General features: G+C 40.2%; 11 non-coding genes across 11 annotated transcripts; all 11 read left to right on the forward strand.

Moving 5' to 3' along the window:
* The first annotated feature begins 1,165 nt into the window (after positions 1-1,165).
* On the forward strand, positions 1,166-1,284 carry LOC141350647 (5S ribosomal RNA). Its single transcript, XR_012358786.1, has one exon. It is a non-coding gene; the product is annotated as a 5S ribosomal RNA (ribosomal RNA).
* Positions 1,285-3,037: 1,753 nt separating this feature from the next.
* On the forward strand, positions 3,038-3,156 carry LOC141350648 (5S ribosomal RNA). The gene has a single exon (XR_012358787.1). It is a non-coding gene; the product is annotated as a 5S ribosomal RNA (ribosomal RNA).
* Positions 3,157-4,917: 1,761 nt separating this feature from the next.
* On the forward strand, positions 4,918-5,036 carry LOC141350649 (5S ribosomal RNA). Its single transcript, XR_012358788.1, has one exon. It is a non-coding gene; the product is annotated as a 5S ribosomal RNA (ribosomal RNA).
* Positions 5,037-6,801: 1,765 nt separating this feature from the next.
* LOC141350651 (5S ribosomal RNA) lies at positions 6,802-6,920 on the forward strand. The gene has a single exon (XR_012358789.1). It is a non-coding gene; the product is annotated as a 5S ribosomal RNA (ribosomal RNA).
* Positions 6,921-8,677: 1,757 nt separating this feature from the next.
* LOC141350653 (5S ribosomal RNA) lies at positions 8,678-8,796 on the forward strand. The gene has a single exon (XR_012358791.1). It is a non-coding gene; the product is annotated as a 5S ribosomal RNA (ribosomal RNA).
* Positions 8,797-10,549: 1,753 nt separating this feature from the next.
* Positions 10,550-10,668, forward strand: LOC141350654 (5S ribosomal RNA). Its single transcript, XR_012358792.1, has one exon. It is a non-coding gene; the product is annotated as a 5S ribosomal RNA (ribosomal RNA).
* A 1,749-nt stretch (positions 10,669-12,417) lies between these two features.
* Positions 12,418-12,536, forward strand: LOC141350655 (5S ribosomal RNA). The gene has a single exon (XR_012358793.1). It is a non-coding gene; the product is annotated as a 5S ribosomal RNA (ribosomal RNA).
* Positions 12,537-14,289: 1,753 nt separating this feature from the next.
* LOC141350656 (5S ribosomal RNA) lies at positions 14,290-14,408 on the forward strand. The gene has a single exon (XR_012358794.1). It is a non-coding gene; the product is annotated as a 5S ribosomal RNA (ribosomal RNA).
* A 1,781-nt stretch (positions 14,409-16,189) lies between these two features.
* On the forward strand, positions 16,190-16,308 carry LOC141350657 (5S ribosomal RNA). The gene has a single exon (XR_012358795.1). It is a non-coding gene; the product is annotated as a 5S ribosomal RNA (ribosomal RNA).
* Positions 16,309-18,065: 1,757 nt separating this feature from the next.
* LOC141350658 (5S ribosomal RNA) lies at positions 18,066-18,184 on the forward strand. Its single transcript, XR_012358796.1, has one exon. It is a non-coding gene; the product is annotated as a 5S ribosomal RNA (ribosomal RNA).
* A 1,765-nt stretch (positions 18,185-19,949) lies between these two features.
* LOC141350659 (5S ribosomal RNA) lies at positions 19,950-20,068 on the forward strand. Its single transcript, XR_012358797.1, has one exon. It is a non-coding gene; the product is annotated as a 5S ribosomal RNA (ribosomal RNA).
* Positions 20,069-21,568: the final 1,500 nt, after the last annotated feature.

Raw genomic sequence — 21,568 nt, forward strand, 5'->3', positions numbered from 1 at the left:
CTATCTATAAACATTTATTCAGTTTTTTACTTGATACATTTATTTATTTATTTATTTATTTATGTATTTGATTTACACAATCATTTATTATTAATTCATTTATTTCTATTTATTAAATTGTCGATTTATTTATTTTTAGTAATTTAATTTATTTTCTATTTAATTATTTATTGATATTTATTGTTACGTTCCTGTGTGAGTTTTGCGTGTTTCTGTCTCTTTCCAGCGATCCGTACCTGCATTCTTCTCAAATCCGTTCATTGGCTGTTTCTGGGGAATCCCGATGACGTCATTCATACCTATACCAATCCCGTTACACGGAATTATGCGAAGCCCATCGCCGTCCCGTTCGCCAGCTTTTTTTGTTTTGTTTTTTGCTGAAATAATGTACCCCATTTTGTTCTGTCGTTCATACAGTCTCAGTACATTATTGTTTGTGTTTTTTAAAGCTTCGGAACGCCTATTTGTTCTCCCCTGTCCTCTTGTTTGTTACTTTCTCCCCTCGGATGTCTTGTTTGTTTGTTCGTTGGGAGAGCCGGACAGGTATGGATGTCACGTGACGTAGGCTACACTATGCCTTCACGTGGAATTTATAGCTGCCAAATAGAGCGTGTGCCACCCGCTGTACGTTTTGTGATTTTGTTAGCCGGAGTAGGTTAGTTAGGGCGTTGCTGACGCTGAAGATTTATCTATAATTGTTTTCTTTTGTAGATGGAGAGCTTACGTATAGCTAGAGTGTGTACTGGTATTTTCTTGGCGTTTTATGTGGCACGGCTCTTGTCCCTTCTCCCCTCACAACTGTGCACGTGTTCGCTTTCTATGAATAAATATTGTTCCCACTACCCCTTTCACTGGACTTAAGCCCTGCACCTGTATTTGTGTATAATAAACCACTTGGCATCGTAGACGTCTGTTGCGTCCGGGTCTTCTTTGTCCATAACACATACTCCTCCGGACAAAACATTAATAAAACATGCCTGTCATTGCCCTGCTTCCCTGGGTCGTAACTTTTATTTAATGTAGTTTTAATGTTTTACTTTACGTTTATTTATTTATTTAATTAATTAATTAATTAATTAATTGATTAATCTATGTATTTAAATATCTTTTAGTTTTTATACACGTATGGGCATTGTTTAAGAGGCTCGTTTTGACAGCGTCTCTCGCTTACGGCCATACCACCCTGAGCACGCCCGATCTCGTCCGATCTCGGAAGCTAAGCAGGGTCGGGCCTGGTTAGTACTTGGATGGGAGACCGCCTGGGAATACCAGGTGCTGTAAGCTTTTGTCTTTGTCACTTTTCTCCTTTTTACTTCGTTCGCCGCATTTGCTTTCCGGATTCTGCATTGGTTTGTCTTTTCTCCGTCTGTGCGCCAGTCAGAGGATCCGCTCAGTCTCGTCTTTACCCCCCTCCTCCGGCAGGGGGCGGTCAGAGGCTTCCTTTTGGGCTTTTTGCTCAGTGCCCACAGCAGCACGGGGCAGAGGAGCGGTCATTAACAGAGCGCTGCCTGTGTTGCAGGGGATTTGACGCCATTCACGTGTAAGAACGAGCGTATGTGCTGCATGGTCTGTTCTTTCAAGGGCAAAAGTTAGTTAATTTAACCCACCCCCATTCGTTTGCTCCTCTGTAAAGGACAGCGGCTGGGTTAACGAGACACTGCATAAATCATAAGCAGTTGTTAACACCATTACAACGTGCACTCTTTACAAAGCTGTCAAATATTTTTGCGTATCTGTTATTATCACTATTTAGCAAAGACTTTTCATTTTCTATGAATGAATGCTGTGACTAAAAGCTGGCATGGTTTTTATCTATCTATCTATCTATCTATCTATCTATCTATCTATCTATCTATCTATCTATCTATCTATCTATCTATAAACATTTATTCAGTTTTTTACTTGATACATTTATTTATTTATTTATTTATGTATTTATTTGATTTACACAATCATTTATTATTAATTCATTTATTTCTATTTATTAAATTGTCGATTTATTTATTTTTAGTAATTTAATTTATTTTCTATTTAATTATTTATTGATATTTATTGTTACGTTCCTGTGTGAGTTTTGCGTGTTTCTGTCTCTTTCCAGCGATCCGTACCTGCATTCTTCTCAAATCCGTTCATTGGCTGTTTCTGGGGAATCCCGATGACGTCATTCATACATATACCAATCCCGTTACACGGAATTATGCGAAGCCCATCGCCGTCCCGTTCGCCAGCTTTTTTTGTTTTGTTTTTTGCTGAAATAATGTACCCCATTTTGTTCTGTCGTTCATACAGTCTCAGTACATTATTGTTTGTGTTTTTTAAAGCTTCGGAACGCCTATTTGTTCTCCCCTGTCCTCTTGTTTGTTACTTTCTCCCCTCGGATGTCTTGTTTGTTTGTTCGTTGGGAGAGCCGGACAGGTATGGATGTCACGTGACGTAGGCTACACTATGCCTTCACGTGGAATTTATAGCTGCCAAATAGAGCGTGTGCCACCCGCTGTACGTTTTGTGATTTTGTTAGCCGGAGTAGGTTAGTTAGGGCGTTGCTGACGCTGAAGATTTATCTATAATTGTTTTCTTTTGTAGATGGAGAGCTTACGTATAGCTAGAGTGTGTACTGGTATTTTCTTGGCGTTTTATGTGGCACGGCTCTTGTCCCTTCTCCCCTCACAACTGTGCACGTGTTCGCTTTCTATGAATAAATATTGTTCCCACTACCCCTTTCACTGGACTTAAGCCCTGCAACTGTATTTGTGTATAATAAACCACTTGGCATCGTAGACGTCTGTTGCGTCCGGGTCTTCTTTGTCCATAACACATACTCCTCCGGACAAAACATTAATAAAACATGCCTGTCATTGCCCTGCTTCCCTGGGTCGTAACTTTTATTTAATGTAGTTTTAATGTTTTACTTTACGTTTATTTATTTATTTAATTAATTAATTAATTAATTAATTAATTAATCTATGTATTTAAATATCTTTTAGTTTTTATACACGTATGGGCATTGTTTAAGAGGCTCGTTTTGACAGCGTCTCTCGCTTACGGCCATACCACCCTGAGCACGCCCGATCTCGTCCGATCTCGGAAGCTAAGCAGGGTCGGGCCTGGTTAGTACTTGGATGGGAGACCGCCTGGGAATACCAGGTGCTGTAAGCTTTTGTCTTTGTCACTTTTCTCCTTTTTACTTCGTTCGCCGCATTTGCTTTCCGGATTCTGCATTGGTTTGTCTTTTCTCCGTCTGTGCGCCAGTCAGAGGATCCGCTCAGTCTCGTCTTTACCCCCCTCCTCCGGCAGGGGGCGGTCAGAGGCTTCCTTTTGGGCTTTTTGCTCAGTGCCCACAGCAGCACGGGGCAGAGGAGCGGTCATTAACAGAGCGCTGCCTGTGTTGCAGGGGATTTGACGCCATTCACGTGTAAGAACGAGCGTATGTGCTGCATGGTCTGTTCTTTCAAGGGCAAAAGTTAGTTAATTTAACCCACCCCCATTCGTTTGCTCCTCTGTAAAGGACAGCGGCTGGGTTAACGAGACACTGCATAAATCATAAGCAGTTGTTAACACCATTACAACGTGCACTCTTTACAAAGCTGTCAAATATTTTTGCGTATCTGTTATTATCACTATTTAGCAAAGACTTTTCATTTTCTATGAATGAATGCTGTGACTAAAAGCTGGCATGGTTTTTATCTATCTATCTATCTATCTATCTATCTATCTATCTATCTATCTATCTATCTATCTATCTATCTATCTATCTATCTATAAACATTTATTCAGTTTTTTACTTGATACATTTATTTATTTATTTATTTATGTATTTATTTGATTTACACAATCATTTATTATTAATTCATTTATTTCTATTTATTAAATTGTCGATTTATTTATTTTTAGTAATTTAATTTATTTTCTATTTAATTATTTATTGATATTTATTGTTACGTTCCTGTGTGAGTTTTGCGTGTTTCTGTCTCTTTCCAGCGATCCGTACCTGCATTCTTCTCAAATCCGTTCATTGGCTGTTTCTGGGGAATCCCGATGACGTCATTCATACATATACCAATCCCGTTACACGGAATTATGCGAAGCCCATCGCCGTCCCGTTCGCCAGCTTTTTTTGTTTTGTTTTTTGCTGAAATAATGTACCCCATTTTGTTCTGTCGTTCATACAGTCTCAGTACATTATTGTTTGTGTTTTTTAAAGCTTCGGAACGCCTATTTGTTCTCCCCTGTCCTCTTGTTTGTTACTTTCTCCCCTCGGATGTCTTGTTTGTTTGTTCGTTGGGAGAGCCGGACAGGTATGGATGTCACGTGACGTAGGCTACACTATGCCTTCACGTGGAATTTATAGCTGCCAAATAGAGCGTGTGCCACCCGCTGTACGTTTTGTGATTTTGTTAGCCGGAGTAGGTTAGTTAGGGCGTTGCTGACGCTGAAGATTTATCTATAATTGTTTTCTTTTGTAGATGGAGAGCTTACGTATAGCTAGAGTGTGTACTGGTATTTTCTTGGCGTTTTATGTGGCACGGCTCTTGTCCCTTCTCCCCTCACAACTGTGCACGTGTTCGCTTTCTATGAATAAATATTGTTCCCACTACCCCTTTCACTGGACTTAAGCCCTGCAACTGTATTTGTGTATAATAAACCACTTGGCATCGTAGACGTCTGTTGCGTCCGGGTCTTCTTTGTCCATAACACATACTCCTCCGGACAAAACATTAATAAAACATGCCTGTCATTGCCCTGCTTCCCTGAGTCGTAACTTTTATTTAATGTAGTTTTAATGTTTTACTTTACGTTTATTTATTTATTTAATTAATTAATTAATTAATTAATTAATTAATCTATGTATTTAAATATCTTTTAGTTTTTATACACGTATGGGCATTGTTTAAGAGGCTCGTTTTGACAGCGTCTCTCGCTTACGGCCATACCACCCTGAGCACGCCCGATCTCGTCCGATCTCGGAAGCTAAGCAGGGTCGGGCCTGGTTAGTACTTGGATGGGAGACCGCCTGGGAATACCAGGTGCTGTAAGCTTTTGTCTTTGTCACTTTTCTCCTTTTTACTTCGTTCGCCGCATTTGCTTTCCGGATTCTGCATTGGTTTGTCTTTTCTCCGTCTGTGCGCCAGTCAGAGGATCCGCTCAGTCTCGTCTTTACCCCCCTCCTCCGGCAGGGGGCGGTCAGAGGCTTCCTTTTGGGCTTTTTGCTCAGTGCCCACAGCAGCACGGGGCAGAGGAGCGGTCATTAACAGAGCGCTGCCTGTGTTGCAGGGGATTTGACGCCATTCACGTGTAAGAACGAGCGTATGTGCTGCATGGTCTGTTCTTTCAAGGGCAAAAGTTAGTTAATTTAACCCACCCCCATTCGTTTGCTCCTCTGTAAAGGACAGCGGCTGGGTTAACGAGACACTGCATAAATCATAAGCAGTTGTTAACACCATTACAACGTGCACTCTTTACAAAGCTGTCAAATATTTTTGCGTATCTGTTATTATCACTATTTAGCAAAGACTTTTCATTTTCTATGAATGAATGCTGTGACTAAAAGCTGGCATGGTTTTTATCTATCTATCTATCTATCTATCTATCTATCTATCTATCTATCTATCTATCTATCTATCTATCTATCTATCTATCTATCTATCTATAAACATTTATTCAGTTTTTTACTTGATACATTTATTTATTTATTTATTTATTTATGTATTTGATTTACACAATCATTTATTATTAATTCATTTATTTCTATTTATTAAATTGTCGATTTATTTATTTTTAGTAATTTAATTTATTTTCTATTTAATTATTTATTGATATTTATTGTTACGTTCCTGTGTGAGTTTTGCGTGTTTCTGTCTCTTTCCAGCGATCCGTACCTGCATTCTTCTCAAATCCGTTCATTGGCTGTTTCTGGGGAATCCCGATGACGTCATTCATACCTATACCAATCCCGTTACACGGAATTATGCGAAGCCCATCGCCGTCCCGTTCGCCAGCTTTTTTTGTTTTGTTTTTTGCTGAAATAATGTACCCCATTTTGTTCTGTCGTTCAAACAGTCTCAGTACATTATTGTTTGTGTTTTTTAAAGCTTCGGAACGCCTATTTGTTCTCCCCTGTCCTCTTGTTTGTTACTTTCTCCCCTCGGATGTCTTGTTTGTTTGTTCGTTGGGAGAGCCGGACAGGTATGGATGTCACGTGACGTAGGCTACACTATGCCTTCACGTGGAATTTATAGCTGCCAAATAGAGCGTGTGCCACCCGCTGTACGTTTTGTGATTTTGTTAGCCGGAGTAGGTTAGTTAGGGCGTTGCTGACGCTGAAGATTTATCTATAATTGTTTTCTTTTGTAGATGGAGAGCTTACGTATAGCTAGAGTGTGTACTGGTATTTTCTTGGCGTTTTATGTGGCACGGCTCTTGTCCCTTCTCCCCTCACAACTGTGCACGTGTTCGCTTTCTATGAATAAATATTGTTCCCACTACCCCTTTCACTGGACTTAAGCCCTGCACCTGTATTTGTGTATAATAAACCACTTGGCATCGTAGACGTCTGTTGCGTCCGGGTCTTCTTTGTCCATAACACATACTCCTCCGGACAAAACATTAATAAAACATGCCTGTCATTGCCCTGCTTCCCTGGGTCGTAACTTTTATTTAATGTAGTTTTAATGTTTTACTTTACGTTTATTTATTTATTTAATTAATTAATTAATTAATTAATTAATCTATGTATTTAAATATCTTTTAGTTTTTATACACGTATGGGCATTGTTTAAGAGGCTCGTTTTGACAGCGTCTCTCGCTTACGGCCATACCACCCTGAGCACGCCCGATCTCGTCCGATCTCGGAAGCTAAGCAGGGTCGGGCCTGGTTAGTACTTGGATGGGAGACCGCCTGGGAATACCAGGTGCTGTAAGCTTTTGTCTTTGTCACTTTTCTCCTTTTTACTTCGTTCGCCGCATTTGCTTTCCGGATTCTGCATTGGTTTGTCTTTTCTCCGTCTGTGCGCCAGTCAGAGGATCCGCTCAGTCTCGTCTTTACCCCCCTCCTCCGGCAGGGGGCGGTCAGAGGCTTCCTTTTGGGCTTTTTGCTCAGTGCCCACAGCAGCACGGGGCAGAGGAGCGGTCATTAACAGAGCGCTGCCTGTGTTGCAGGGGATTTGACGCCATTCACGTGTAAGAACGAGCGTATGTGCTGCATGGTCTGTTCTTTCAAGGGCAAAAGTTAGTTAATTTAACCCACCCCCATTCGTTTGCTCCTCTGTAAAGGACAGCGGCTGGGTTAACGAGACACTGCATAAATCATAAGCAGTTGTTAACACCATTACAACGTGCACTCTTTACAAAGCTGTCAAATATTTTTGCGTATCTGTTATTATCACTATTTAGCAAAGACTTTTCATTTTCTATTAATGAATGCTGTGACTAAAAGCTGGCATGGTTTTTATCTATCTATCTATCTATCTATCTATCTATCTATCTATCTATCTATCTATCTATCTATCTATCTATCTATCTATAAACATTTATTCAGTTTTTTACTTGATACATTTATTTATTTATTTATTTATTTATGTATTTGATTTACACAATCATTTATTATTAATTCATTTATTTCTATTTATTAAATTGTCGATTTATTTATTTTTAGTAATTTAATTTATTTTCTATTTAATTATTTATTGATATTTATTGTTACGTTCCTGTGTGAGTTTTGCGTGTTTCTGTCTCTTTCCAGCGATCCGTACCTGCATTCTTCTCAAATCCGTTCATTGGCTGTTTCTGGGGAATCCCGATGACGTCATTCATACCTATACCAATCCCGTTACACGGAATTATGCGAAGCCCATCGCCGTCCCGTTCGCCAGCTTTTTTTGTTTTGTTTTTTGCTGAAATAATGTACCCCATTTTGTTCTGTCGTTCAAACAGTCTCAGTACATTATTGTTTGTGTTTTTTAAAGCTTCGGAACGCCTATTTGTTCTCCCCTGTCCTCTTGTTTGTTACTTTCTCCCCTCGGATGTCTTGTTTGTTTGTTCGTTGGGAGAGCCGGACAGGTATGGATGTCACGTGACGTAGGCTACACTATGCCTTCACGTGGAATTTATAGCTGCCAAATAGAGCGTGTGCCACCCGCTGTACGTTTTGTGATTTTGTTAGCCGGAGTAGGTTAGTTAGGGCGTTGCTGACGCTGAAGATTTATCTATAATTGTTTTCTTTTGTAGATGGAGAGCTTACGTATAGCTAGAGTGTGTACTGGTATTTTCTTGGCGTTTTATGTGGCACGGCTCTTGTCCCTTCTCCCCTCACAACTGTGCACGTGTTCGCTTTCTATGAATAAATATTGTTCCCACTACCCCTTTCACTGGACTTAAGCCCTGCACCTGTATTTGTGTATAATAAACCACTTGGCATCGTAGACGTCTGTTGCGTCCGGGTCTTCTTTGTCCATAACACATACTCCTCCGGACAAAACATTAATAAAACATGCCTGTCATTGCCCTGCTTCCCTGGGTCGTAACTTTTATTTAATGTAGTTTTAATGTTTTACTTTACGTTTATTTATTTATTTATTTATTTATTTATTTAATTAATTAATTAATCTATGTATTTAAATATCTTTTAGTTTTTATACACGTATGGGCATTGTTTAAGAGGCTCGTTTTGACAGCGTCTCTCGCTTACGGCCATACCACCCTGAGCACGCCCGATCTCGTCCGATCTCGGAAGCTAAGCAGGGTCGGGCCTGGTTAGTACTTGGATGGGAGACCGCCTGGGAATACCAGGTGCTGTAAGCTTTTGTCTTTGTCACTTTTCTCCTTTTTACTTCGTTCGCCGCATTTGCTTTCCGGATTCTGCATTGGTTTGTCTTTTCTCCGTCTGTGCGCCAGTCAGAGGATCCGCTCAGTCTCGTCTTTACCCCCCTCCTCCGGCAGGGGGCGGTCAGAGGCTTCCTTTTGGGCTTTTTGCTCAGTGCCCACAGCAGCACGGGGCAGAGGAGCGGTCATTAACAGAGCGCTGCCTGTGTTGCAGGGGATTTGACGCCATTCACGTGTAAGAACGAGCGTATGTGCTGCATGGTCTGTTCTTTCAAGGGCAAAAGTTAGTTAATTTAACCCACCCCCATTCGTTTGCTCCTCTGTAAAGGACAGCGGCTGGGTTAACGAGACACTGCATAAATCATAAGCAGTTGTTAACACCATTACAACGTGCACTCTTTACAAAGCTGTCAAATATTTTTGCGTATCTGTTATTATCACTATTTAGCAAAGACTTTTCATTTTCTATTAATGAATGCTGTGACTAAAAGCTGGCATGGTTTTTATCTATCTATCTATCTATCTATCTATCTATCTATCTATCTATCTATCTATCTATCTATCTATCTATCTATAAACATTTATTCAGTTTTTTACTTGATACATTTATTTATTTATTTATTTATTTATGTATTTGATTTACACAATCATTTATTATTAATTCATTTATTTCTATTTATTAAATTGTCGATTTATTTATTTTTAGTAATTTAATTTATTTTCTATTTAATTATTTATTGATATTTATTGTTACGTTCCTGTGTGAGTTTTGCGTGTTTCTGTCTCTTTCCAGCGATCCGTACCTGCATTCTTCTCAAATCCGTTCATTGGCTGTTTCTGGGGAATCCCGATGACGTCATTCATACCTATACCAATCCCGTTACACGGAATTATGCGAAGCCCATCGCCGTCCCGTTCGCCAGCTTTTTTTGTTTTGTTTTTTGCTGAAATAATGTACCCCATTTTGTTCTGTCGTTCAAACAGTCTCAGTACATTATTGTTTGTGTTTTTTAAAGCTTCGGAACGCCTATTTGTTCTCCCCTGTCCTCTTGTTTGTTACTTTCTCCCCTCGGATGTCTTGTTTGTTTGTTCGTTGGGAGAGCCGGACAGGTATGGATGTCACGTGACGTAGGCTACACTATGCCTTCACGTGGAATTTATAGCTGCCAAATAGAGCGTGTGCCACCCGCTGTACGTTTTGTGATTTTGTTAGCCGGAGTAGGTTAGTTAGGGCGTTGCTGACGCTGAAGATTTATCTATAATTGTTTTCTTTTGTAGATGGAGAGCTTACGTATAGCTAGAGTGTGTACTGGTATTTTCTTGGCGTTTTATGTGGCACGGCTCTTGTCCCTTCTCCCCTCACAACTGTGCACGTGTTCGCTTTCTATGAATAAATATTGTTCCCACTACCCCTTTCACTGGACTTAAGCCCTGCACCTGTATTTGTGTATAATAAACCACTTGGCATCGTAGACGTCTGTTGCGTCCGGGTCTTCTTTGTCCATAACACATACTCCTCCGGACAAAACATTAATAAAACATGCCTGTCATTGCCCTGCTTCCCTGGGTCGTAACTTTTATTTAATGTAGTTTTAATGTTTTACTTTACGTTTATTTATTTATTTATTTATTTATTTATTTAATTAATTAATTAATCTATGTATTTAAATATCTTTTAGTTTTTATACACGTATGGGCATTGTTTAAGAGGCTCGTTTTGACAGCGTCTCTCGCTTACGGCCATACCACCCTGAGCACGCCCGATCTCGTCCGATCTCGGAAGCTAAGCAGGGTCGGGCCTGGTTAGTACTTGGATGGGAGACCGCCTGGGAATACCAGGTGCTGTAAGCTTTTGTCTTTGTCACTTTTCTCCTTTTTACTTCGTTCGCCGCATTTGCTTTCCGGATTCTGCATTGGTTTGTCTTTTCTCCGTCTGTGCGCCAGTCAGAGGATCCGCTCAGTCTCGTCTTTACCCCCCTCCTCCGGCAGGGGGCGGTCAGAGGCTTCCTTTTGGGCTTTTTGCTCAGTGCCCACAGCAGCACGGGGCAGAGGAGCGGTCATTAACAGAGCGCTGCCTGTGTTGCAGGGGATTTGACGCCATTCACGTGTAAGAACGAGCGTATGTGCTGCATGGTCTGTTCTTTCAAGGGCAAAAGTTAGTTAATTTAACCCACCCCCATTCGTTTGCTCCTCTGTAAAGGACAGCGGCTGGGTTAACGAGACACTGCATAAATCATAAGCAGTTGTTAACACCATTACAACGTGCACTCTTAACAAAGCTGTCAAATATTTTTGCGTATCTGTTATTATCACTATTTAGCAAAGACTTTTCATTTTCTATGAATGAATGCTGTGACTAAAAGCTGGCATGGTTTTTATCTATCTATCTATCTATCTATCTATCTATCTATCTATCTATCTATCTATCTATCTATCTATCTATCTATAAACATTTATTCAGTTTTTTACTTGATACATTTATTTATTTATTTATTTATTTATGTATTTGATTTACACAATCATTTATTATTAATTCATTTATTTCTATTTATTAAATTGTCGATTTATTTATTTTTAGTAATTTAATTTATTTTCTATTTAATTATTTATTGATATTTATTGTTACGTTCCTGTGTGAGTTTTGCGTGTTTCTGTCTCTTTCCAGCGATCCGTACCTGCATTCTTCTCAAATCCGTTCATTGGCTGTTTCTGGGGAATCCCGATGACGTCATTCATACCTATACCAATCCCGTTACACGGAATTATGCGAAGCCCATCGCCGTCCCGTTCGCCAGCTTTTTTTGTTTTGTTTTTTGCTGAAATAATGTACCCCATTTTGTTCTGTCGTTCAAACAGTCTCAGTACATTATTGTTTGTGTTTTTTAAAGCTTCGGAACGCCTATTTGTTCTCCCCTGTCCTCTTGTTTGTTACTTTCTCCCCTCGGATGTCTTGTTTGTTTGTTCGTTGGGAGAGCCGGACAGGTATGGATGTCACGTGACGTAGGCTACACTATGCCTTCACGTGGAATTTATAGCTGCCAAATAGAGCGTGTGCCACCCGCTGTACGTTTTGTGATTTTGTTAGCCGGAGTAGGTTAGTTAGGGCGTTGCTGACGCTGAAGATTTATCTATAATTGTTTTCTTTTGTAGATGGAGAGCTTACGTATAGCTAGAGTGTGTACTGGTATTTTCTTGGCGTTTTATGTGGCACGGCTCTTGTCCCTTCTCCCCTCACAACTGTGCACGTGTTCGCTTTCTATGAATAAATATTGTTCCCACTACCCCTTTCACTGGACTTAAGCCCTGCACCTGTATTTGTGTATAATAAACCACTTGGCATCGTAGACGTCTGTTGCGTCCGGGTCTTCTTTGTCCATAACACATACTCCTCCGGACAAAACATTAATAAAACATGCCTGTCATTGCCCTGCTTCCCTGGGTCGTAACTTTTATTTAATGTAGTTTTAATGTTTTACTTTACGTTTATTTATTTATTTAATTAATTAATTAATTAATTAATTAATCTATGTATTTAAATATCTTTTAGTTTTTATACACGTATGGGCATTGTTTAAGAGGCTCGTTTTGACAGCGTCTCTCGCTTACGGCCATACCACCCTGAGCACGCCCGATCTCGTCCGATCTCGGAAGCTAAGCAGGGTCGGGCCTGGTTAGTACTTGGATGGGAGACCGCCTGGGAATACCAGGTGCTGTAAGCTTTTGTCTTTGTCACTTTTCTCCTTTTTACTTCGTTCGCCGCATTTGCTTTCCGGATTCTGCATTGGTTTGTCTTTTCTCCGTCTGTGCGCCAGTCAGAGGATCCGCTCAGTCTCGTCTTTACCCCCCTCCTCCGGCAGGGGGCGGTCAGAGGCTTCCTTTTGGGCTTTTTGCTCAGTGCCCACAGCAGCACGGGGCAGAGGAGCGGTCATTAACAGAGCGCTGCCTGTGTTGCAGGGGATTTGACGCCATTCACGTGTAAGAACGAGCGTATGTGCTGCATGGTCTGTTCTTTCAAGGGCAAAAGTTAGTTAATTTAACCCACCCCCATTCGTTTGCTCCTCTGTAAAGGACAGCGGCTGGGTTAACGAGACACTGCATAAATCATAAGCAGTTGTTAACACCATTACAACGTGCACTCTTTACAAAGCTGTCAAATATTTTTGCGTATCTGTTATTATCACTATTTAGCAAAGACTTTTCATTTTCTATGAATGAATGCTGTGACTAAAAGCTGGCATGGTTTTTATCTATCTATCTATCTATCTATCTATCTATCTATCTATCTATCTATCTATCTATCTATCTATCTATCTATAAACATTTATTCAGTTTTTTACTTGATACATTTATTTATTTATTTATTTATTTATGTATTTGATTTACACAATCATTTATTATTAATTCATTTATTTCTATTTATTAAATTGTCGATTTATTTATTTTTAGTAATTTAATTTATTTTCTATTTAATTATTTATTGATATTTATTGTTACGTTCCTGTGTGAGTTTTGCGTGTTTCTGTCTCTTTCCAGCGATCCGTACCTGCATTCTTCTCAAATCCGTTCATTGGCTGTTTCTGGGGAATCCCGATGACGTCATTCATACCTATACCAATCCCGTTACACGGAATTATGCGAAGCCCATCGCCGTCCCGTTCGCCAGCTTTTTTTGTTTTGTTTTTTGCTGAAATAATGTACCCCATTTTGTTCTGTCGTTCAAACAGTCTCAGTACATTATTGTTTGTGTTTTTTAAAGCTTCGGAACGCCTATTTGTTCTCCCCTGTCCTCTTGTTTGTTACTTTCTCCCCTCGGATGTCTTGTTTGTTTGTTCGTTGGGAGAGCCGGACAGGTATGGATGTCACGTGACGTAGGCTACACTATGCCTTCACGTGGAATTTATAGCTGCCAAATAGAGCGTGTGCCACCCGCTGTACGTTTTGTGATTTTGTTAGCCGGAGTAGGTTAGTTAGGGCGTTGCTGACGCTGAAGATTTATCTATAATTGTTTTCTTTTGTAGATGGAGAGCTTACGTATAGCTAGAGTGTGTACTGGTATTTTCTTGGCGTTTTATGTGGCACGGCTCTTGTCCCTTCTCCCCTCACAACTGTGCACGTGTTCGCTTTCTATGAATAAATATTGTTCCCACTACCCCTTTCACTGGACTTAAGCCCTGCACCTGTATTTGTGTATAATAAACCACTTGGCATCGTAGACGTCTGTTGCGTCCGGGTCTTCTTTGTCCATAACACATACTCCTCCGGACAAAACATTAATAAAACATGCCTGTCATTGCCCTGCTTCCCTGGGTCGTAACTTTTATTTAATGTAGTTTTAATGTTTTACTTTACGTTTATTTATTTATTTATTTATTTATTTATTTAATTAATTAATTAATCTATGTATTTAAATATCTTTTAGTTTTTATACACGTATGGGCATTGTTTAAGAGGCTCGTTTTGACAGCGTCTCTCGCTTACGGCCATACCACCCTGAGCACGCCCGATCTCGTCCGATCTCGGAAGCTAAGCAGGGTCGGGCCTGGTTAGTACTTGGATGGGAGACCGCCTGGGAATACCAGGTGCTGTAAGCTTTTGTCTTTGTCACTTTTCTCCTTTTTACTTCGTTCGCCGCATTTGCTTTCCGGATTCTGCATTGGTTTGTCTTTTCTCCGTCTGTGCGCCAGTCAGAGGATCCGCTCAGTCTCGTCTTTACCCCCCTCCTCCGGCAGGGGGCGGTCAGAGGCTTCCTTTTGGGCTTTTTGCTCAGTGCCCACAGCAGCACGGGGCAGAGGAGCGGTCATTAACAGAGCGCTGCCTGTGTTGCAGGGGATTTGACGCCATTCACGTGTAAGAACGAGCGTATGTGCTGCATGGTCTGTTCTTTCAAGGGCAAAAGTTAGTTAATTTAACCCACCCCCATTCGTTTGCTCCTCTGTAAAGGACAGCGGCTGGGTTAACGAGACACTGCATAAATCATAAGCAGTTGTTAACACCATTACAACGTGCACTCTTTACAAAGCTGTCAAATATTTTTGCGTATCTGTTATTATCACTATTTAGCAAAGACTTTTCATTTTCTATGAATGAATGCTGTGACTAAAAGCTGGCATGGTTTTTATCTATCTATCTATCTATCTATCTATCTATCTATCTATCTATCTATCTATCTATCTATCTATCTATCTATCTATCTATCTATCTATCTATCTATCTATAAACATTTATTCAGTTTTTTACTTGATACATTTATTTATTTATTTATTTATTTATGTATTTGATTTACACAATCATTTATTATTAATTCATTTATTTCTATTTATTAAATTGTCGATTTATTTATTTTTAGTAATTTAATTTATTTTCTATTTAATTATTTATTGATATTTATTGTTACGTTCCTGTGTGAGTTTTGCGTGTTTCTGTCTCTTTCCAGCGATCCGTACCTGCATTCTTCTCAAATCCGTTCATTGGCTGTTTCTGGGGAATCCCGATGACGTCATTCATACCTATACCAATCCCGTTACACGGAATTATGCGAAGCCCATCGCCGTCCCGTTCGCCAGCTTTTTTTGTTTTGTTTTTTGCTGAAATAATGTACCCCATTTTGTTCTGTCGTTCAAACAGTCTCAGTACATTATTGTTTGTGTTTTTTAAAGCTTCGGAACGCCTATTTGTTCTCCCCTGTCCTCTTGTTTGTTACTTTCTCCCCTCGGATGTCTTGTTTGTTTGTTCGTTGGGAGAGCCGGACAGGTATGGATGTCACGTGACGTAGGCTACACTATGCCTTCACGTGGAATTTATAGCTGCCAAATAGAGCGTGTGCCACCCGCTGTACGTTTTGTGATTTTGTTAGCCGGAGTAGGTTAGTTAGGGCGTTGCTGACGCTGAAGATTTATCTATAATTGTTTTCTTTTGTAGATGGAGAGCTTACGTATAGCTAGAGTGTGTACTGGTATTTTCTTGGCGTTTTATGTGGCACGGCTCTTGTCCCTTCTCCCCTCACAACTGTGCACGTGTTCGCTTTCTATGAATAAATATTGTTCCCACTACCCCTTTCACTGGACTTAAGCCCTGCACCTGTATTTGTGTATAATAAACCACTTGGCATCGTAGACGTCTGTTGCGTCCGGGTCTTCTTTGTCCATAACACATACTCCTCCGGACAAAACATTAATAAAACATGCCTGTCATTGCCCTGCTTCCCTGGGTCGTAACTTTTATTTAATGTAGTTTTAATGTTTTACTTTACGTTTATTTATTTATTTATTTATTTATTTATTTAATTAATTAATTAATCTATGTATTTAAATATCTTTTAGTTTTTATACACGTATGGGCATTGTTTAAGAGGCTCGTTTTGACAGCGTCTCTCGCTTACGGCCATACCACCCTGAGCACGCCCGATCTCGTCCGATCTCGGAAGCTAAGCAGGGTCGGGCCTGGTTAGTACTTGGATGGGAGACCGCCTGGGAATACCAGGTGCTGTAAGCTTTTGTCTTTGTCACTTTTCTCCTTTTTACTTCGTTCGCCGCATTTGCTTTCCGGATTCTGCATTGGTTTGTCTTTTCTCCGTCTGTGCGCCAGTCAGAGGATCCGCTCAGTCTCGTCTTTACCCCCCTCCTCCGGCAGGGGGCGGTCAGAGGCTTCCTTTTGGGCTTTTTGCTCAGTGCCCACAGCAGCACGGGGCAGAGGAGCGGTCATTAACAGAGCGCTGCCTGTGTTGCAGGGGATTTGACGCCATTCACGTGTAAGAACGAGCGTATGTGCTGCATGGTCTGTTCTTTCAAGGGCAAAAGTTAGTTAATTTAACCCACCCCCATTCGTTTGCTCCTCTGTAAAGGACAGCGGCTGGGTTAACGAGACACTGCATAAATCATAAGCAGTTGTTAACACCATTACAACGTGCACTCTTTACAAAGCTGTCAAATATTTTTGCGTATCTGTTATTATCACTATTTAGCAAAGACTTTTCATTTTCTATGAATGAATGCTGTGACTAAAAGCTGGCATGGTTTTTATCTATCTATCTATCTATCTATCTATCTATCTATCTATCTATCTATCTATCTATCTATCTATCTATCTATCTATAAACATTTATTCAGTTTTTTACTTGATACATTTATTTATTTATTTATTTATTTATGTATTTGATTTACACAATCATTTATTATTAATTCATTTATTTCTATTTATTAAATTGTCGATTTATTTATTTTTAGTAATTTAATTTATTTTCTATTTAATTATTTATTGATATTTATTGTTACGTTCCTGTGTGAGTTTTGCGTGTTTCTGTCTCTTTCCAGCGATCCGTACCTGCATTCTTCTCAAATCCGTTCATTGGCTGTTTCTGGGGAATCCCGATGACGTCATTCATACCTATACCAATCCCGTTACACGGAATTATGCGAAGCCCATCGCCGTCCCGTTCGCCAGCTTTTTTTGTTTTGTTTTTTGCTGAAATAATGTACCCCATTTTGTTCTGTCGTTCAAACAGTCTCAGTACATTATTGTTTGTGTTTTTTAAAGCTTCGGAACGCCTATTTGTTCTCCCCTGTCCTCTTGTTTGTTACTTTCTCCCCTCGGATGTCTTGTTTGTTTGTTCGTTGGGAGAGCCGGACAGGTATGGATGTCACGTGACGTAGGCTACACTATGCCTTCACGTGGAATTTATAGCTGCCAAATAGAGCGTGTGCCACCCGCTGTACGTTTTGTGATTTTGTTAGCCGGAGTAGGTTAGTTAGGGCGTTGCTGACGCTGAAGATTTATCTATAATTGTTTTCTTTTGTAGATGGAGAGCTTACGTATAGCTAGAGTGTGTACTGGTATTTTCTTGGCGTTTTATGTGGCACGGCTCTTGTCCCTTCTCCCCTCACAACTGTGCACGTGTTCGCTTTCTATGAATAAATATTGTTCCCACTACCCCTTTCACTGGACTTAAGCCCTGCACCTGTATTTGTGTATAATAAACCACTTGGCATCGTAGACGTCTGTTGCGTCCGGGTCTTCTTTGTCCATAACACATACTCCTCCGGACAAAACATTAATAAAACATGCCTGTCATTGCCCTGCTTCCCTGGGTCGTAACTTTTATTTAATGTAGTTTTAATGTTTTACTTTACGTTTATTTATTTATTTATTTATTTATTTATTTAATTAATTAATTAATCTATGTATTTAAATATCTTTTAGTTTTTATACACGTATGGGCATTGTTTAAGAGGCTCGTTTTGACAGCGTCTCTCGCTTACGGCCATACCACCCTGAGCACGCCCGATCTCGTCCGATCTCGGAAGCTAAGCAGGGTCGGGCCTGGTTAGTACTTGGATGGGAGACCGCCTGGGAATACCAGGTGCTGTAAGCTTTTGTCTTTGTCACTTTTCTCCTTTTTACTTCGTTCGCCGCATTTGCTTTCCGGATTCTGCATTGGTTTGTCTTTTCTCCGTCTGTGCGCCAGTCAGAGGATCCGCTCAGTCTCGTCTTTACCCCCCTCCTCCGGCAGGGGGCGGTCAGAGGCTTCCTTTTGGGCTTTTTGCTCAGTGCCCACAGCAGCACGGGGCAGAGGAGCGGTCATTAACAGAGCGCTGCCTGTGTTGCAGGGGATTTGACGCCATTCACGTGTAAGAACGAGCGTATGTGCTGCATGGTCTGTTCTTTCAAGGGCAAAAGTTAGTTAATTTAACCCACCCCCATTCGTTTGCTCCTCTGTAAAGGACAGCGGCTGGGTTAACGAGACACTGCATAAATCATAAGCAGTTGTTAACACCATTACAACGTGCACTCTTTACAAAGCTGTCAAATATTTTTGCGTATCTGTTATTATCACTATTTAGCAAAGACTTTTCATTTTCTATGAATGAATGCTGTGACTAAAAGCTGGCATGGTTTTTATCTATCTATCTATCTATCTATCTATCTATCTATCTATCTATCTATCTATCTATCTATCTATCTATCTATCTATCTATCTATCTATAAACATTTATTCAGTTTTTTACTTGATACATTTATTTATTTATTTATTTATTTATGTATTTGATTTACACAATCATTTATTATTAATTCATTTATTTCTATTTATTAAATTGTCGATTTATTTATTTTTAGTAATTTAATTTATTTTCTATTTAATTATTTATTGATATTTATTGTTACGTTCCTGTGTGAGTTTTGCGTGTTTCTGTCTCTTTCCAGCGATCCGTACCTGCATTCTTCTCAAATCCGTTCATTGGCTGTTTCTGGGGAATCCCGATGACGTCATTCATACCTATACCAATCCCGTTACACGGAATTATGCGAAGCCCATCGCCGTCCCGTTCGCCAGCTTTTTTTGTTTTGTTTTTTGCTGAAATAATGTACCCCATTTTGTTCTGTCGTTCAAACAGTCTCAGTACATTATTGTTTGTGTTTTTTAAAGCTTCGGAACGCCTATTTGTTCTCCCCTGTCCTCTTGTTTGTTACTTTCTCCCCTCGGATGTCTTGTTTGTTTGTTCGTTGGGAGAGCCGGACAGGTATGGATGTCACGTGACGTAGGCTACACTATGCCTTCACGTGGAATTTATAGCTGCCAAATAGAGCGTGTGCCACCCGCTGTACGTTTTGTGATTTTGTTAGCCGGAGTAGGTTAGTTAGGGCGTTGCTGACGCTGAAGATTTATCTATAATTGTTTTCTTTTGTAGATGGAGAGCTTACGTATAGCTAGAGTGTGTACTGGTATTTTCTTGGCGTTTTATGTGGCACGGCTCTTGTCCCTTCTCCCCTCACAACTGTGCACGTGTTCGCTTTCTATGAATAAATATTGTTCCCACTACCCCTTTCACTGGACTTAAGCCCTGCACCTGTATTTGTGTATAATAAACCACTTGGCATCGTAGACGTCTGTTGCGTCCGGGTCTTCTTTGTCCATAACACATACTCCTCCGGACAAAACATTAATAAAACATGCCTGTCATTGCCCTGCTTCCCTGGGTCGTAACTTTTATTTAATGTAGTTTTAATGTTTTACTTTACGTTTATTTATTTATTTAATTAATTAATTAATTAATTAATTAATCTATGTATTTAAATATCTTTTAGTTTTTATACACGTATGGGCATTGTTTAAGAGGCTCGTTTTGACAGCGTCTCTCGCTTACGGCCATACCACCCTGAGCACGCCCGATCTCGTCCGATCTCGGAAGCTAAGCAGGGTCGGGCCTGGTTAGTACTTGGATGGGAGACCGCCTGGGAATACCAGGTGCTGTAAGCTTTTGTCTTTGTCACTTTTCTCCTTTTTACTTCGTTCGCCGCATTTGCTTTCCGGATTCTGCATTGGTTTGTCTTTTCTCCGTCTGTGCGCCAGTCAGAGGATCCGCTCAGTCTCGTCTTTACCCCCCTCCTCCGGCAGGGGGCGGTCAGAGGCTTCCTTTTGGGCTTTTTGCTCAGTGCCCACAGCAGCACGGGGCAGAGGAGCGGTCATTAACAGAGCGCTGCCTGTGTTGCAGGGGATTTGACGCCATTCACGTGTAAGAACGAGCGTATGTGCTGCATGGTCTGTTCTTTCAAGGGCAAAAGTTAGTTAATTTAACCCACCCCCATTCGTTTGCTCCTCTGTAAAGGACAGCGGCTGGGTTAACGAGACACTGCATAAATCATAAGCAGTTGTTAACACCATTACAACGTGCACTCTTTACAAAGCTGTCAAATATTTTTGCGTATCTGTTATTATCACTATTTAGCAAAGACTTTTCATTTTCTATGAATGAATGCTGTGACTAAAAGCTGGCATGGTTTTTATCTATCTATCTATCTATCTATCTATCTATCTATCTATCTATCTATCTATCTATCTATCTATCTATCTATCTATAAACATTTATTCAGTTTTTTACTTGATACATTTATTTATTTATTTATTTATTTATGTATTTGATTTACACAATCATTTATTATTAATTCATTTATTTCTATTTATTAAATTGTCGATTTATTTATTTTTAGTAATTTAATTTATTTTCTATTTAATTATTTATTGATATTTATTGTTACGTTCCTGTGTGAGTTTTGCGTGTTTCTGTCTCTTTCCAGCGATCCGTACCTGCATTCTTCTCAAATCCGTTCATTGGCTGTTTCTGGGGAATCCCGATGACGTCATTCATACCTATACCAATCCCGTTACACGGAATTATGCGAAGCCCATCGCCGTCCCGTTCGCCAGCTTTTTTTGTTTTGTTTTTTGCTGAAATAATGTACCCCATTTTGTTCTGTCGTTCAAACAGTCTCAGTACATTATTGTTTGTGTTTTTTAAAGCTTCGGAACGCCTATTTGTTCTCCCCTGTCCTCTTGTTTGTTACTTTCTCCCCTCGGATGTCTTGTTTGTTTGTTCGTTGGGAGAGCCGGACAGGTATGGATGTCACGTGACGTAGGCTACACTATGCCTTCACGTGGAATTTATAGCTGCCAAATAGAGCGTGTGCCACCCGCTGTACGTTTTGTGATTTTGTTAGCCGGAGTAGGTTAGTTAGGGCGTTGCTGACGCTGAAGATTTATCTATAATTGTTTTCTTTTGTAGATGGAGAGCTTACGTATAGCTAGAGTGTGTACTGGTATTTTCTTGGCGTTTTATGTGGCACGGCTCTTGTCCCTTCTCCCCTCACAACTGTGCACGTGTTCGCTTTCTATGAATAAATATTGTTCCCACTACCCCTTTCACTGGACTTAAGCCCTGCACCTGTATTTGTGTATAATAAACCACTTGGCATCGTAGAC

This window comes from Misgurnus anguillicaudatus, chromosome 18 (assembly GCF_027580225.2).
Source record: "Misgurnus anguillicaudatus chromosome 18, ASM2758022v2, whole genome shotgun sequence".
Taxonomy (NCBI): Eukaryota; Metazoa; Chordata; class Actinopteri; order Cypriniformes; family Cobitidae; genus Misgurnus; species Misgurnus anguillicaudatus.